Raw genomic sequence first — 15,638 nt, 5'->3', positions numbered from 1 at the left:
TTGTTCTCGTTATATAAGGGTCTCTTATGGGTTGTCTCCCTCTGTTTTTATCTTATGTTTCCTTCCCTTCCCGTGTTCATCGGTTGTGTTTCTTAAATCCCACATATAAGTGAAATCGTGTTTTTAACTGATTTTCAAAAGATACTATGAAAAATTCAGAGGTTAGCTGGCTTGAAGCTTTACCTTCAAAAGAGCATGAGGCAAGACACACAGGTTTCTGCAAGGTTTGGGGGGGGGCGGTTTTGTCTAACAACAGCCCAGTGAGTAGAATTCGTGCTGGGTTCACAGGCCCTGATCTCAGTGCAGAGAACCGGCCCTCCCCCCACTGCTGCCAGAGGCGCCCGAGGGCACCAGCAGAAGAGAGAAGACCCTTCCATCTGTGCCGAGCCCCTATCCACAATTTTGGGGGAAGCAAGGAAGCCGTGTCACTCTTGGGGGTGGGACCACACTGAGCCGTATCACCCTTGGGGATGGGACAAAAACTGAGCTCAGTCTTCGTTCTTGTTTTCTCTTGGCTGTGACGTTAAAGCCATCCTTCCAGAGAAAACCTTTGAGTAGGGTCTTGTTGAGGGAGAGGCTAGCACTTCAAGTTCCATACTTAGGAGGTAAAAGCAGGTGATCACCGAGCGCAATCTCGGAACCGAGGACCGTGGCCAGGGGTTGGGCTGGCCGTGAGAACCTGCAGTCTCCCCAGATAGAGGCACATGCATTTCACCCTGAGGACGCCTTTCGCTTTCTGCTCCTAGTTCAGGTATCTCCCGGAGCAGACGGCTGCGTTTCTGTGTGAACGGCCAGTTGTTTGGACCTGCCCAGGGGGGCTGTGCTGTGCCCACACCCCGGCGTCTCAGCATCTGCCTGGGGAGATGTGCGTTCGGGAGAATACACCACCCCACGTCAGGGTGCGGGGTGTCTAGGGTCCAGCCCCGCTGGCTAAAGGCCGGCTCAGGGCATCGTGGCTCCACGTGTAGCTATAATGACAACCCAGAGCCTGGCAGGGTGCTGCTGCCTCCGTCTGTCCACCTCCCTCACCAGGGAGGTGTCCAGGGACACCTCCTGCGAAGTCCAGGGACTGCTCCTGCGAGGGGTGTGGCCCTGTCTGGGGGCGGGGCTTGAGGCCGAGGCAGGAGAGACTGGAAGTGGAGAGAGAAGGCTGTCTGCAGGTCTACTGGCCCTCCGGAGGCCGCAGACACTATCTCCAGGGCTGGGCCGGCTGAGACCAGGCAGCCATGCTGCTTTGGGGCCGAGTGACAAAGTGGACCTGGAGAGTGTCTTAGGTTTGGTGAGGTGTGAAGGGAGGCGAAGGGAGTTCCTCGGGCCTTTTGGCACAGGGAGGCTGCTGAGCTTGGCCAGCATCCTGAGCCAAGAACTGGCGTCCCTCAGTGGCCCAGGGCTGGAAAGTTCTGCAGCTTTCCAGCCAGATCAGAAATAACGAGGGACTTGCAGAGGGCAGTCCTCCAGAGCAGGGCCACCAAAGTGTAGTGGAGCTGCAAAATCAGCGTCCACGACCACGCAGCCACAGTCGGCGAATGGCCCAGAACGACCACGGACCCACAGTCGGTGAATGGTCCAGAGACGGGGCATCAACCAGCTTTTACCATACAGATACGCGTGCCCATCTGCAACAGAAGTAGAACACGGCCTTTTCAAGGGGTTTCTCAGGTTGAACAGTTGCTCTGTGATCCAGATTGGAGGAGGCAGCTACCGAAGGCGGTGGTAAGAAGTGTCTTTCTGACTACAACTTCATGGAAGAAAAGATCATTTCAGTAAAGGAGAGACCACTTCTAGCTCAGGCAGCTCTAATGCGTGAAGAGGAGAAGGAAGACCCGTACTTGTTGAATCTCACCCTTCCTTCCTCCATGGAGCACTTCTCTCTGTGGCAGACCGTGCCCCAGGCCCTGGGTAGACTGGGGTCAGCTGCACAAGCCTGGCTGCTGTCTCCAGCCCACTTGGCAGGAAGCACACAGGTGGACATGGCAGGACAAGTCGAGGGCAAGGAGCCTGGGAGGCAGGAGGGGCTCCGTGGCTGAACGCAGAGTGGGAGGACTCCCACCCTCCCTTCCCACACACATGGAGGTGCCCCAGGCTAACAGGGAACAGCTAAAGAGCAGCTGAGCTCTCTGTGGAAATCCTGGTGGTCCGGGGTGCAGTCAGAAAGGGATGACTGCTCTTTTTAGGTAGAGGTGCCGCCTGGGGGCACAGTAAGTAAAAACGTTTATGTTGCTTTATTCTGTATCCTTGCCTGAGGTCCAACAATATCATTTTATATATTTCATAGATATTTATTTCTTTACTGCCTCATTCAGCGAAGGATATGAGGCGGTTTGAAATGATATGAGAAATATGAGAAGATTAAGAAGTAACTGCGAGAGTCTGCTACATTTAGCAAAAATGAGGTGAAAATGTGTAAACCATACATCAGGAGGCTCCCCGATGGGTTCATCACTCAAAGTTCAGTCATTAAAAATATTGAAATATATACATAAGAAAACAAACAACCCGTTTGTTATTCCACCAACCAGATAACCCCACCCACATAATAATAATTCATACACTACGAAGAAATGCAAACATTAAAGAAAAGTACAGAATGAAAAGTGAAAATCCCTCACAGCTCCCATAATCTCCCCCAAATTCCCAGTTCTGCCAATGTTGCCCATTGATAACAACTTCTTGGTTTCCCTTTTAGGAGAAATAAAATGGAAAAAGCAATCTCTTTATTCTTTTTTTTTCTTTATCTATTCTTTTATCCACCCATCCATCTATCCATCTCTTCATTGATCCATCATCCATCCATCTATCCATCACCCAGCCATTATCTATCTCTCCGTCCATCCAACCATCCATCCATCCATCCATCATCTATCCGTCCATCCATCCATCCATCCATCTACCCATCCATCCACCTCTCCATCCATCCCTCTATCCATTCATCAATGCCAGGTTTAATTTTAGTGAACAGTCAAGAAGTCTTTAAGGATTTAAGAGTGAGTACACAGTCAGATAGTTGGAGTGAGTCATTTTTATATAGGCCTGCCATCCACCTGATTATTCCAGAGCTCTAACTTCTCCAAGAGAGGGTTTCAGTAGGAAATACACACTGAAAGTCTTTGCAACTCATTTCCCTCACTATATTTTAAGAATCAAGAAGATGTTGGCCAGGACTGGGATTATTCCTCAAGGAATTTTTCATCTGAAAGCATTTTTATGAAAAATCATTAGTAGAACTTTTAGTTGGTGACCTACATTTGTGTGGAATCTTCAGGCAATGAAAACAGGGGCCTGTGGCTTCCTCGATTGTGAAAGTTTTCTCCAAGCACAAGGGGGTGGAGCATGTCAGGGGAGCCTGAATTGTTTTGCTCAAAACCTCATCAGGCTCCACGAGGCCGGGGATATTGAGTTCAGATGGGGACACTCTCATTAACTGAAGGGACAAACAAACTCACCGATATGGAAAGAAGTAGGAGGCCATTTTGAACAGATTTGGGTTCTATAAAATAAGTTGATTACTATCAACTGAGACCTAGGCGCAGGCCCAGGTTTTATGGAGCCTAAAGTTTTTGAACTTGGGGTGTCTTCTTTAATAAAGATGTGAAAAATTGCAAACTTTGAGTTATAAATACAAAATTAGGTATGGAGCCTTCTAAGGGCCTGTGGAAGTGAGGGGTCCTGAGCCTTATGTGTCCTTAGCCTCGAGGCACCCCTATCTCTGACAAGGCCTGAGCACAAGGTTCACGGGGCCATGGGCCGTCAGGTTACAGCAGGGCTTCCTGGTTGGGGGCTATTTTTCTCTTAGGGACTAAGAGATTTGCTAACATCTGGAGGTAATCTGATTGTCCCAACCGTGGGGCCAGGGAGGTGCTCCCGGCATCTAGTGGGTAGAGGCTAGGGATACTGCTAAACATCCTGTAAGGCACCCCACCCCCAGAACAAAGAATGATCGGACCCCCAACGTCAATAATGTGGAGACTGATGTCCAGAGTTACGGCTAGTCACGTACTCTTAAAGAATGCCAAGCTGCTGAGCCCCGTAGGGCTCAAAGTGTAGTTCGTGGGTGCGTTCACGAACTCGGGGCCGTCAGGATGGACACAAACACTCAGCTGTGTTGCACCAGCCCCACCACCCACTGGTTCATTTCATTCCCTGGGCTCTTGGATTCACGCTCCCCCAAACAGCGTGACTATGCGCACTGTCTACACCTCGTCCTTTGCACTCGGCCACCGAATAACATTTACATCTGCTGCCTCCGTCCTAAATTAATATATTTAATGCTTATACCCGTAAATCATTCATTTCAAAATTCCCATCTCTTATGAATAAGTTCATCATTTTCATTCACATTTTGTCACAAAAATTAGGAGTTTAGCTTTTCGAAAATTTCATTTTCCACTTGTCTTTTATTTGCAGCAAGATCGTAAACCAGCCAGATTAGCTCTTTTTCTTTCATCGCAGCAGAGGAGGCCGAACTAGAACGTAGCACAATCAAAACAAATTGCTTGGGAAAATAATTCCTTTATTTAAAGGAATTACCAATAAGCAGGCTGCTTTCATAGGAAACAAAAACTGTCATGGAGCTAGCCAGGGTCGGGGAACGCAGAGTCGGAATTACGTTCGCTTCTGCAGCGACTCCTCCAAATTATAGCAACACTCGCATCTTGTGAATGGCTCCTTAGCGTGGAGTAAGTCACGATCCGTGCACAACCAACCGCTCATCTCGTATCGCTTAGCAGGACAAATCCAAAAGGAAACCACCTTTGCCCCTTGCCCTGCAGAGCTGACGTCCCCGGCACTACTTGGCCACGGTCGGTCACGTGTCACACGTACCCACTGATGCCACGTGCTGAGGGCCCCCCACCCCAAGGCCGCGTGCGGGGCTCATACGATGAGAGTTTCATCACAGAGGCACTGCCTGAGTGAGACGCTCTCGTCTCTATTCGACGACAGTCAGCATCGCATCCTGCCGAGTGAGGGACATCCAGCGGGTGCGTCCGTGGATTTAGAATCTCTGGATTAAAATAAAGGTGGATATAGATTGAGATTTCGTTCATTTCAAAAACAATTTTAAAAGAAAGGAAAGCCAAAGTGTGAAACGGATCTATATGTTTGCTGTCTTGGGGTCATTTTTCACCGTATCAAAGAAGGAAGAAGGTAAATTAAAGTCATCCCAGGATATTACTTGTGAGAGGTTAAAGCATGTTCTAATGGGCAGATTAATTCTGTGGGGAAATAACGTTAAATCTTTCTGGAGCCTTGAAATTTCTCAGAAGCATTCTTGCCGCCTTCTTGCGTCGCAGCGAATGCAATCATCTGGCTAGATAATCTGGCATCTTAAATAACTTTGCACTTAAGCCCTGTCAATTGGATCTTCCAAGGTTAATTGATTATTTCAACAAGCATTCTTGCCAGCAAAGATCTGAGTGCTTACATCTTTTCATTAATTCATGCTGTTTGGAGAGGAGGTGTAAATGCAAGGGGGCGGGGGGGGCTCTCGATTAACCCTTTCACCACCCCGTCTCCTGAGGAACGCGGACAGGCCGGCAGGTCAGGGCACAGCCTGGCTGGGCTGCGCGGCGGCCCCGTGTGCAGAAGCGAGCGGGTGGACGCAGTGCCCTCGCACACCCACACCTGGGCTTCTGGAGGACAACCGAGCATGCCCACGTTGTGAGGAAGCAACGATCCCACTTTGAGTCTCCCCTACGCCTGGCACGCAGCCTCCCGGCCGCTCTGGACAAAGCCTGCTCTGTCAGCAACCACGTTTGTCACTGGCGTCCTTTTCCAGAGACGCGGCCAGCACGCTGGAGGGTGGCTCACGCGGACGGCACCACCACTCACTGGCTGGACAGCAGAACCTGGTCACAAGTCAGGATCCGGTTAAGAGGCATTAACGTGTTTCTTACAAAGACAACAAGCAACCCCAAACCTGCATTTACCGGAAACTCCTTTGTGGCGCTGTCATTCTGCCTCTGAACACAACCGTGTCTGATCCCAAGTGCCGGCAGGGACAGGGGACGGCAGACCTCCTCTCTCGCCCTCCTCAGTCCCCGAACCATCCCAGACACACACCGCCGCGAACTTCTCTTTCCGCGCCTGCCGCTCCTCTCCCGTGGGGGCCGGAAGGACACAGGGAAGGACCTCGTGGCTGCCAGTCTGGGGCCTGCGGCTCCCCTGCTGACCCCCACTTCCCGCCAGCTGGCTTCCTCATGCAGGGCCTCATTTGGGGGTGGCGGCTCTCACTCCCCTGCAAGCCTTGGCAGAGCCCGCGTCCCTGGGAGAGGATGGGGGAGGGAGGCCTGGTCCGGGTGGTGCCGGCTCCCCCCACTCGGGCTGGTGGCTCCGGGGTGGGCACCGCCGGGCGGAGGCTCGGAGCGCACCCGCAGGCTGGCAAGGCTCTCCCCGCCCCCCTCTGCTCGCTTCCAAATGAAAGCAGCCGCACCACCCTGAAATTGGAAGGAGAAGGCCACAGCTTTATTTACATAACACAAGAGATATAACAATAAACAAGCATTAATCATGGTCATTACCCCAAATCATACAAAATAGTGCTGCTGACCGCTTCTGCAGCTCGTGGGCTATTTTTTTGTTCCTTTTCTTTTCCTCTTGGAAAAAGGGGGAAATGACAAAATCATTGGAACAATCCAGCGTCCCCTAAATTAAAACGTGTGTAAATTAAACACATACGAAGTGCCCGATATGTGGCAAATTAGTGCAGAAAATACCAAGGCCCGTGCGTCGTGGAGGCCACCCGACTCTGAGACGTGACAGGATATTATTGCCCTCGGCAGAGTTATTGAAGCCCGGTACGAATCCCAGTGTCCGGGAACGTCAGGGGACTGTTATTAGACAAGTTGAATTGGGATCTACCCTGCTGCTCTTAACAAGCATTTAATTAACTTCTAGGCAGGGTAATTAGCCTTAGATTGTGGCTGATTTCCTTCCTCACCTTCTGTTGACACTTGGCCCGCACGGAGGCCCCCGCCTGGCTGACAGCGTAATGGATCGCGGCGGCGGCAGGCCGCACGTCTAGGCTGCCGCATCTGAAACCACGCGGCCCGGCGAGATGAGAGAAGATGGAATCCTGGAGGTCGGCCTGGGTCCCTGGGTGTCACCGAGGGCGGTGAAGCCCACAGGCGCACCCGAGGCCACCTGCTGGGACGTGATGGACGTTTTGCTCTCGACTGTGTTAGGCCCGGAGGAAAGAAGGGGGAGACGCCCAGAGACGAAAACCCAGCGCACCCCTCCTGCCCTGCCAGCCGGCCACCCGTGGGGGAGGCACCCCTTCTCCCCGTGAGCCGGGCTGCGTGTGGTGGGCCATCTTCACATCCCAAGCGGATGTGGGCGCCCGACAGAGGCTCTGGCCGACCCCGGCTTGTCGTCATCACACACAGAATGGGGGCAGGGCCCAGGCCACCGGCAACCCCAGGAGCCACCACCCCTTCCCAGGGGCTGCCTTTCCAAACACACAGCGTGAAGCTTGCTCTTCGGGGCCCCGGACGTCCCTGCAGAGAGCAGCGCCTCCTGCCATGACGCAGCGCTGGGCCCAGCGGGTCGGACGTGCGGGATGAAGCTCACCTCCCTGTGGTTATGAGGAAGGACTCAACATCCACACCCAGCCGAGAACACGGGCTTCACAGGGGAGCTGAGTCGTGCCTGCACACTCACACAATTAGCAGTGTTTTCCCCAACAGCCAAAAGATGGAAGAACGCAAGTGAGTGTTGGCCCTTCGTGGATGGACACAGCAGTCTGCATCCACACGACGGAATTACTCAGCCTTAATAAGTCAGGAAATTCCTGCACCTGCTACAACATGGGTGAAGCTTGGGCACATTGAGATGAGCCAGACACAGAAGGACAGACACCCCAAGAGACCCCGGCACGGAAAGTCGGACAGTGGGCGCTGGGGGCTGGCGGGCGGGCTGGGGAGCCGTGTCTAGTGGGTGCAGAGACCCAGTCCGCAAGACGAAAAAGTTCCGCAGACAGAGGTGGTGGCTGCGTAGGGACGTGCACTTGACGCCCTGATCTGTAACTTAAACATGGTTCAGCTTAGGGTTTGTCATGTATATTTTGCCACAATAAAAAAGGAAATGTGTTCTTAATTTTTTGCAGTATGTGTCCAGGAGCCTGAGGGTTGCTCTCTGTTACTTTCCCCTCAAAAAGCCTCTGGTGTCCCACAGACCAAGGCCAGACACTGCCACGCAAGTTGTAAAGGCACGTGGCTCCAACAGCCCGTCAGTACCTATGAAGTTTGAGGTTATAGGTCATTAGGGGACAAGGGGCTTGCTTTGAAGTCCTGGGAGTGTGTCTGAGCCATTGGCCCCTTAAGATGGGACACAGAGGTCAGTTAACATAGCACCTGCAGTCCCTGGGTGAGAGGCACCAGGGCCTTCGTCCTGCGTGAGGGCATCAGCCCCCCGTCCTCCCCAGGAGCTTAGCAGAAGCCGGCCAGCCAGGGCACGCAGGCAGGACTGCACCCACTGGCTGGGGTCCTTGCTGTGCTCTGCAGTGACTATGACATGGCCCCGGGTGCTCTGGCAAACAAACATGCGTGTCCCAGCTCTCACAGGGTCTACACTGTGCCAGACGGAGAGCATGCCTGATCAAATCAAAGATGCAGGATGTCAGGTAGTGAGAAGAGCTTGTTGGAGAACGAGGCCAGGAAGCCTGAGGCTGGTTTCCCATCTAACAGAGACAAGGCCCTGGTGGAGCACAGCGTTGGGCCCAAGTGTGTGTTCGCGACAGAGTGTCACGGGCAGAGGAAGCAGCAGATGCGAAGGCCCTGAGGTCGGGCAACTTGCCCGAAGCTTCCGAGCGGCGGGGTTGGGGCTCTTCTGTGGGTGTCTCTGCTCTGTGAGCCCCAGACACCCCGCCATGACGGGGTGCCTCTCCCTCTCCGTGCACGGCGGCCAGCGAGCCTCCTGGCACTAGGATGTTCTGCTTCAGGCAAGAGTTTGATTCTCAACAACATGCACAACCACCTGAGGACGCATCCGGCTTTTCCAGTCACTTCCGCGTTGGTGAGAACCAAGCAGAAGTGACAGCACGAGCCCTGTTCCTCAGGGCTCAACGCACACGGGCCTCAAGTTTGCTGAGCCTCCGTCACGTGTGTTTGCACGAACACATTACTTTTGTTTCTGTACCAGCATGACTGTTATTGTTTATTCGCCTGGAAACAGACGTGTTAACTCGTGAGCTCCTCTGGGGCCAGCGTTGACCTGGACACATCAGGGAAGCGTGACCAGTGACGTGGGCTCCAGGGGCCACACGAGGCGGCAGCCACTGCACGCGCTTCTTGGGGACGCCCTCCAGTCCTGGGCTGCCCCCGCTCCCTCCCAGCTGCAGCCCCACCTCTCCCCGGCTGCATGAAGCCTCAAACGCTGGGCTCATGCCCTTGACCACGACAACTCAGGGGATGTCCTTCCTCCTCTTGACTTTTGGAGAAGAGCGAAACCCCAACGAGCAAGCAGCGCTGAAGGAGGCCGGGCGAGCAGCTGGGCACCGTGTTGATGGTCCTGGCTCATCCTTCTCCTGGATGCTCCCAGCACCTGCTCCCCCGGCCCCACCTGCTTGGGTGTTCTCCGAGGTGTTTCTCTGCACCTCACCTGTTATACATCTGATTCGTATCAGTCTGTGGCCCGCCCCTCCCCGTGCACGGTCAGGTGACTTGCTTACTGTTTCATCTGCAGTCCCTCACTTTGTCCACTCGATCAATATCTATTAAATGAATGAAGAATGAGTAACTCCCCACAATGACATCAGGGCTTTGAAAAAGATAAAGAAAAAAACCAAGAACATCCTAAGTATGTCCTGAGGGCGATATTAATTCAGTCGATCTACTTTTTTTTTAATGTTTATTTATTTTTTAGAGACAGAGCACAAGTGGGGAAGGGGCAGAGAGGGAGACACAGAATCTGAAGCAGGCTCCAGGCTTTGAGCTGTCAGCACAAAGCCCAATGTGGGGCTCAAACCCACGAGCCGTAAGATCATGACCTGAGCTGAAGTTGGATGCCCAACTGACTGAGCCACCCAGGCGCCCTATTTTTAAAATTTTTTTAATGTTTATATTTATTTTTGAGACAGAGAGAGACAGAGCATGAGCAGGGGAGGGGCAGAGAGAGAGGGAGACACAGAATCTGAAGCAGGCTCCAGGCTCTGAGCTGTCAGCACAGAGCCCAATGCGGGGCTTGAACTCACAAACTGTGAGATCATGACCTGAGCCCAAGTCAGACATTCAACCGAGACACCCAGGTGCCCCAATCTATGTTTGTTTTTTAAGCAGGCTCTACACCCGATGTGGGGTTTGAACTCCCAGCCCCGAGATCCAGAGTCACATGCTCTACCGACTGATCCAGCCAGGTACCCCAATGTAGGCAGTCTGTATATTCTTGTCTGCTCAATCTTCCAATGGGAACTAATGTTCAGAGGAACGATTGTGAAGATTGGAAATAAATTAATTTAATCGATGAATTGAATCCACATATATTTACTGCGAGCCTGCTGTGTACCTGGCTCCATGAGATGCTGGGATCCACTGGTTGATGAGAAGCAGGTAAGGCTCCTTCTCTGAAGGAGGTGAACACATAGGAGACCTGCCAATCCACTGTTGTCCCACTGAAAACGCATGAAGGGAGGGGTGTGAAGGACAGGACCCCGGTTCCCGAGCAGACAGGTGACACTCACGTGTCTTTGAAACTTATAGTAGGAAAGAATGTAAGGGCTGTCTGAATGAAGCACGCCAACGTTCCAGACACCAGAACTAAAGAGGCATCACCTCGTGACAGTGAGATGCACCTGCATCACCTTGTGACAGTCAGATACACCTGTTCACCAGGTCATGTGTGGTCATGTGCATCATCACCAATGGAGAAGCCTGCACCCACACCATTCAGTGACGGTCTAGGTGAGACGCTGCATGCTCTGGTCTCCGCGGGACCCCACCGACTCAGCCTCCTGATGCGTCTGGGCTGCTCCCTGAGGCCCAACCCTTAGGGCCCCGTTCACCCAGCTGCCCTGGCTGGCCCTGGCCTTCCTCGTTCTTGCGGACATCCCGAAACTAACACTTCAGCGGGAAGATGCGAAGATGACCCCCATGAAACATGAAACTGTTAGGAAAGTGGAAGGTGGGAGTGCAAACTGCTGAAGCTGCGCTGGAGAACATCATGGAGGGTCCTCAGAAAGTTAGAAACGGAACTGCCCTACGACCCAGCAAGTGCACCACTGGGCATTTATCCAAGGGATACTGAAATGCTGATTCGAAGGGGCACATGCACCCCATGTTTATAGCAGCACCATCAACAATAGCCAAAGTATGGAAAGAGCCCAAATGTCCATCGATGGATGAATGGATAAAGAAGATGTGGTCTATATATACAATGGAGTATTACTCGGGAATCAAAAAAAATGGAATCTTGCCATTTGCAACTACATGGATGGAACTGGAGGGTATTATGCTAACCGAAATCAGTCAGAGAAAGACATATCGTATGACTTCACTCATATGAGGACTTTAAGGCACAGAACAGATGAACATAAGGGAAGAGAAACAAAAATAATATAAAAACAGGGAGGGGGACAAAACAGAAGAGACTCATAAATATGGAGAACAAACAGGGTTGCTGGAGAGGTTGTGGGGGGGGGTTGGCTAAATGGGGGAGGGGCACTAAGGAATCTACTTCTGAAATCATTGTTGCACTATATGCTAACTAATTTGGATGTAAATTATAAAAAAAATGAATCATAGAAAAAAAAACAGAAAGTGAAGAAAGTTCTGTGCTCCTCGGGGAGGACGAAACTCAGCCCTGATGTCGCCAAAAACACCATCATTTGTGTGCATAAAAATGAACTCATTTTCTACTCCAGCCTTTCTTTCCCCAATGGATTCTAGCCCATCCTCACGGCACACCCACAAGAGGAGGAGAGACTGGAGAAGGTACACGACTTCCTGCTTCGTGGCGTGAGGCCCACGCGTGTGCCCGACGGTGAGGGAGAGCAGGAGGCACCGGTCACGGCACAGCTCACCCGGCAGCTGGCACAGCTTTTCTGTCTGTGGCACCGGATTCCTCCGTGTCCCCTCCTCCCGGTGCCAGCCAGGGCCTAGCGTGCCCCCCTCACACTCCCAGCTGAGCCCAACGGGCAGCCCCCCACCTGCCTCCAGGCCTCTCTCTGACGCGTGTGCAGAGACTCATACGCCCCACACTTGCCCACTTGCTGTCCCCCGGCCCCAGGCGAACAACACGGTCAATCGTAAAGAGCGTGTCTGTGCCAGGACCCTGCCTGCGAGCGGGAGGCAGGGACACGCCAGCCACAGAGGACTCTGGAGAGCCAGCAGGGGCTCTGAGTGCTGCCCGGCCCCTTCTCCTTTCCACAGTCTGCAGCAGTCACTGCTGTTTCTGGCCTCACGTTATCTCCATCAATTCCCAGCCTGAATTTCTGGCTATGTGGGGACCTTCCACACGAACACCTCACTGCTGCCTCGAACCCACACGGCTCTCCTTGTGGCTCATCAGGTCCCTCTTGTCGCCACAAATAAATGGCTCTCCTCACACTCCCGGCTTTGACGGAAGGCACCGATTCTACCGGCCCAATCTCAACGTTGCCTCTTCTCTCTCTGTCGTAAGGGACCGTTGGACACTAGCCGCTAGTTTCTATACGTGTCTGCCCTGTTCTCCGTCCCACCGCCACGGCGGTGACTCACGGGGATGCTAAGAATAAAACCCTCACTTATTTACAGCTGGTGGCATGCTCAAGGGCATGCTTCGTCCTCAGGGATGGGGCCCCAACCCCCGGCTGCTCTGGAGGCCCCTCCCGGCGTGATCCCCGCTTTGCCCATGGCACGTCCCCGTCTGTCTGTCCCCGCGCGACCCACGGCCCATCCCCATCTGTCCCCGCGCGGCCCACAGCATGTTCCCCATCTGTCCCTGTGCAGCCGCCACACTGCAGCCACGTGAACCGTCCACATCTGCCAGAACAGCCGTCACCTGGCCGCTGCACTTTGATCCTGCCCGTCTCCTTCACCTGCGCGTGGCTTCGTCGTGTGTCAGCACCTGCCCAGCATTCCTTTCTTGCACTTCTGACCTTCCCTCTGCCTACAGCACACACACATTTGAAAGGAGCCACAACAGAATCAATCCCGTGAAGCATTCTGTACTTATGACTGTTTCTGCTGACAACCTACTGGGGTCGCGGGAAGGGACCCAAGTGCGTGAGGCCCAAGCCCTCCCCCTCCCCTGCCTCCTGCCACGTTGTCGCGTGTGCGCGTGTGTGTTTGTTTTATCTTCTCTCTCCCACAGCCAGGGACACTGAACATCACTTCGATCCCCGTGCTGTCCCCTGGCAGTGCGTCCTCTGCCCGCGCGATTTACCAGATCCGCCTTCCAGGGGACACAGTGCTCTTCCCAAGAGGAAGCCGAGATACCATTCTATCCTGTTTCGTGTATAAAATAAATGGCTCTGAGTGAGCAAAACATTCCTTGTGGTTTTCAGTAGTTACGAGGAAAGGACAACCTAAAACCTTGCCCCTTTTATTCTGAGAGATACTTAAAGGGTTGGCACGTAGCCACCAGGAATAACCCCTGTAAAACCGTCCTAGACATTTGTGGTTTGAGAAGCATGTTGCTTCGCAGATTTTCCCTCGAAGCCAAAAGACAAACAGCCAGCGATCATCAACTTCAGGCTCATCTAATTAAACTGAACATAAACGGACTGAAAACACACCACACGGAAGGAACTGTGCGCCGTCCAGGAAGGTGGGTTATTTCACCATCTCAACCGCCCTCCGGACCAGATTCCCTGCATGTGTGGCCCGACGGCCACTCACTGAGGAGTCCCCCGTCCCTACCTGTCTCCTGTCTGTGCGCTGGCTCACAGCCGTCTCCTGGCCTCAGGGAGCCGCAAGAACAGGAGTGATCCCTGGAGCACGCAGTTCCCGCTGCTTCTGGAGAAACGGGTCGGGGTCTTCTGCTTTCCCCTCCCCCCTCATCCTTCCTCAGTTTCCTTCCTCCACATGCCTGGTGCTCCCAGGGGCTCCGGTTCCCTGTTCTGCATTCCTCTCCCTGACAGCCACTGCCGTCCATCCTGTCTCCCGGCTCGTCCTTCCTCCACATTGTGGCAGAATGAACGTCCTGAAACGTTGACTCAGGCTGCCAGCTCCTGGCTTATAATCTTCCATGGCTCCCCTGCTTCCAGGATCAAGTCTACATCATTTCACGTGGGATTCCCCCCGTGCCGTCCAGAGACAGACTGAGAGCAGGGCATTATTTGGGAGGTGATCCCAGGAGGCGCAAGGAAGGCGGCAGGGCAGTGACATCAGGAAGGGAGGGAGCCAGGCCAGTGGTGCCAATGAGCAGGCTGTCACTGTGGGGCCCAGGGCTGGGTTCCTTGTGCACTGGGTTCCTTGTGCATTGGGACCAGTGGTCCCAATGAGTGGACTGTAACTCTGCATATCCCCTGAGAGGGGCTGGCCAGTGGGAGTTGGATACAGTACTTCTCAGTAAAATGCAATTATGAAGACTATGTCACAGGAAACTTGGAAAAATCCAGGCTTGAGCCCAGCGTTCCTTCTGCACCATCAGGAACATGGGATAAACGGGGGTGGCGTCCCCTCACACTCCATCCCGTGTGTCAGACAGACCTGGCCGTGCAAGACCCGAAAAAGCCCATTTAACACTTTAATCGCTTGTGGTTGGTTTCAGATACGGCATTTAGCTCACATCGATGGAGCCTCAGGGCCACTGTGCATGTCGAGAGCGAAGAAACCACGGCTCACGCAGGGGTGCGAGACCACGGTTCTGCTAACGCTCCCTTCACACTGCCTTCAACAAGAATGCTGGAGGAAGAGACTGGAGGCAAGGAGACCAGCACAGGATGATGTCCAGGAGAGTGTTTTTTGTGAAGTCTCCTCTTGTGGAGGCTGCTGTTGATGGCCAACCATTTACGGGCGAGGCTGGCTACCCGCTCCCTTTCTGGCCTCCCTGACCTTATCTGGGGTTGATGGGCAGTGTGGCTGTAGGTGCACTCACACCTGCCAGGGTTGGGAGGGTCTGTAGATTTACCAAAGTCAACCAAAAAGACGTGAACCATCTCATCCCTCTCACACGCGTGTGCGCACGAGCACACACACACACACACACACACACACACACACTCAAATACTCAAACACAAAATAACCTGCAATAAAGAAGACTTTTTAAAAGACAGTTACTCCTCAAATGTGTATTTTACAGTTTGTTGCGCTGTGATGCACTTGGATGGTGAGTTCATTGTCAGACGACCTAGAGCTTCTCGGTGACCTGAGGCAGGATGGTCAAGTGATTTCCAACCTGGGCTCCCTGAAGACGCTCCCAGGAGAAGGGCTGTGGCAGGTGGGTAGCAGACTCCCTACCCCCCAGCTGACGCTCTGGCCACAGCATGCCCACAGTTTCCTGCTTCACGTGCTGGGGCCCAAGGTGCTGTTTCTCTCGACATCCCAGACCTGTCCAACTCCTCTTGTTTTTAACATAATAAAGGCAAGTCCAAGGACATTGCACGGCTGGAAGAAGGTTATCTCCTGCAGAGGGTGCTGGCTTGTGCAGACCACTGAACGGCACCACACATGGGCTGGGTTACTGCCTCACGGTGTGGAGGGCACAGCCAGATCACCATGGCGGC

At 53.2% G+C, this 15,638-nt stretch overlaps 1 long non-coding RNA gene across 1 annotated transcript; it reads right to left on the bottom strand.

Moving 5' to 3' along the window:
- Positions 1–4,489: 4,489 nt before the first annotated feature.
- LOC109499233 lies at positions 4,490–6,806 on the bottom strand. Its single transcript, XR_002156458.2, has 2 exons — positions 5,928–6,806; positions 4,490–5,002 (listed from the first exon to the last, which is right to left on the bottom strand). It is a non-coding gene; the product is annotated as an uncharacterized LOC109499233 (long non-coding RNA).
- Positions 6,807–15,638: the final 8,832 nt, after the last annotated feature.

The sequence above is a fragment of the Felis catus genome, chromosome A1 (genome assembly GCF_018350175.1).
Source record: "Felis catus isolate Fca126 chromosome A1, F.catus_Fca126_mat1.0, whole genome shotgun sequence".
Classification (NCBI taxonomy): domain Eukaryota; kingdom Metazoa; phylum Chordata; class Mammalia; order Carnivora; family Felidae; genus Felis; species Felis catus.
The sequence above is the reverse complement of the archived record's forward strand: the minus strand, read 5'-3'. Positions and strand labels throughout refer to the sequence as shown.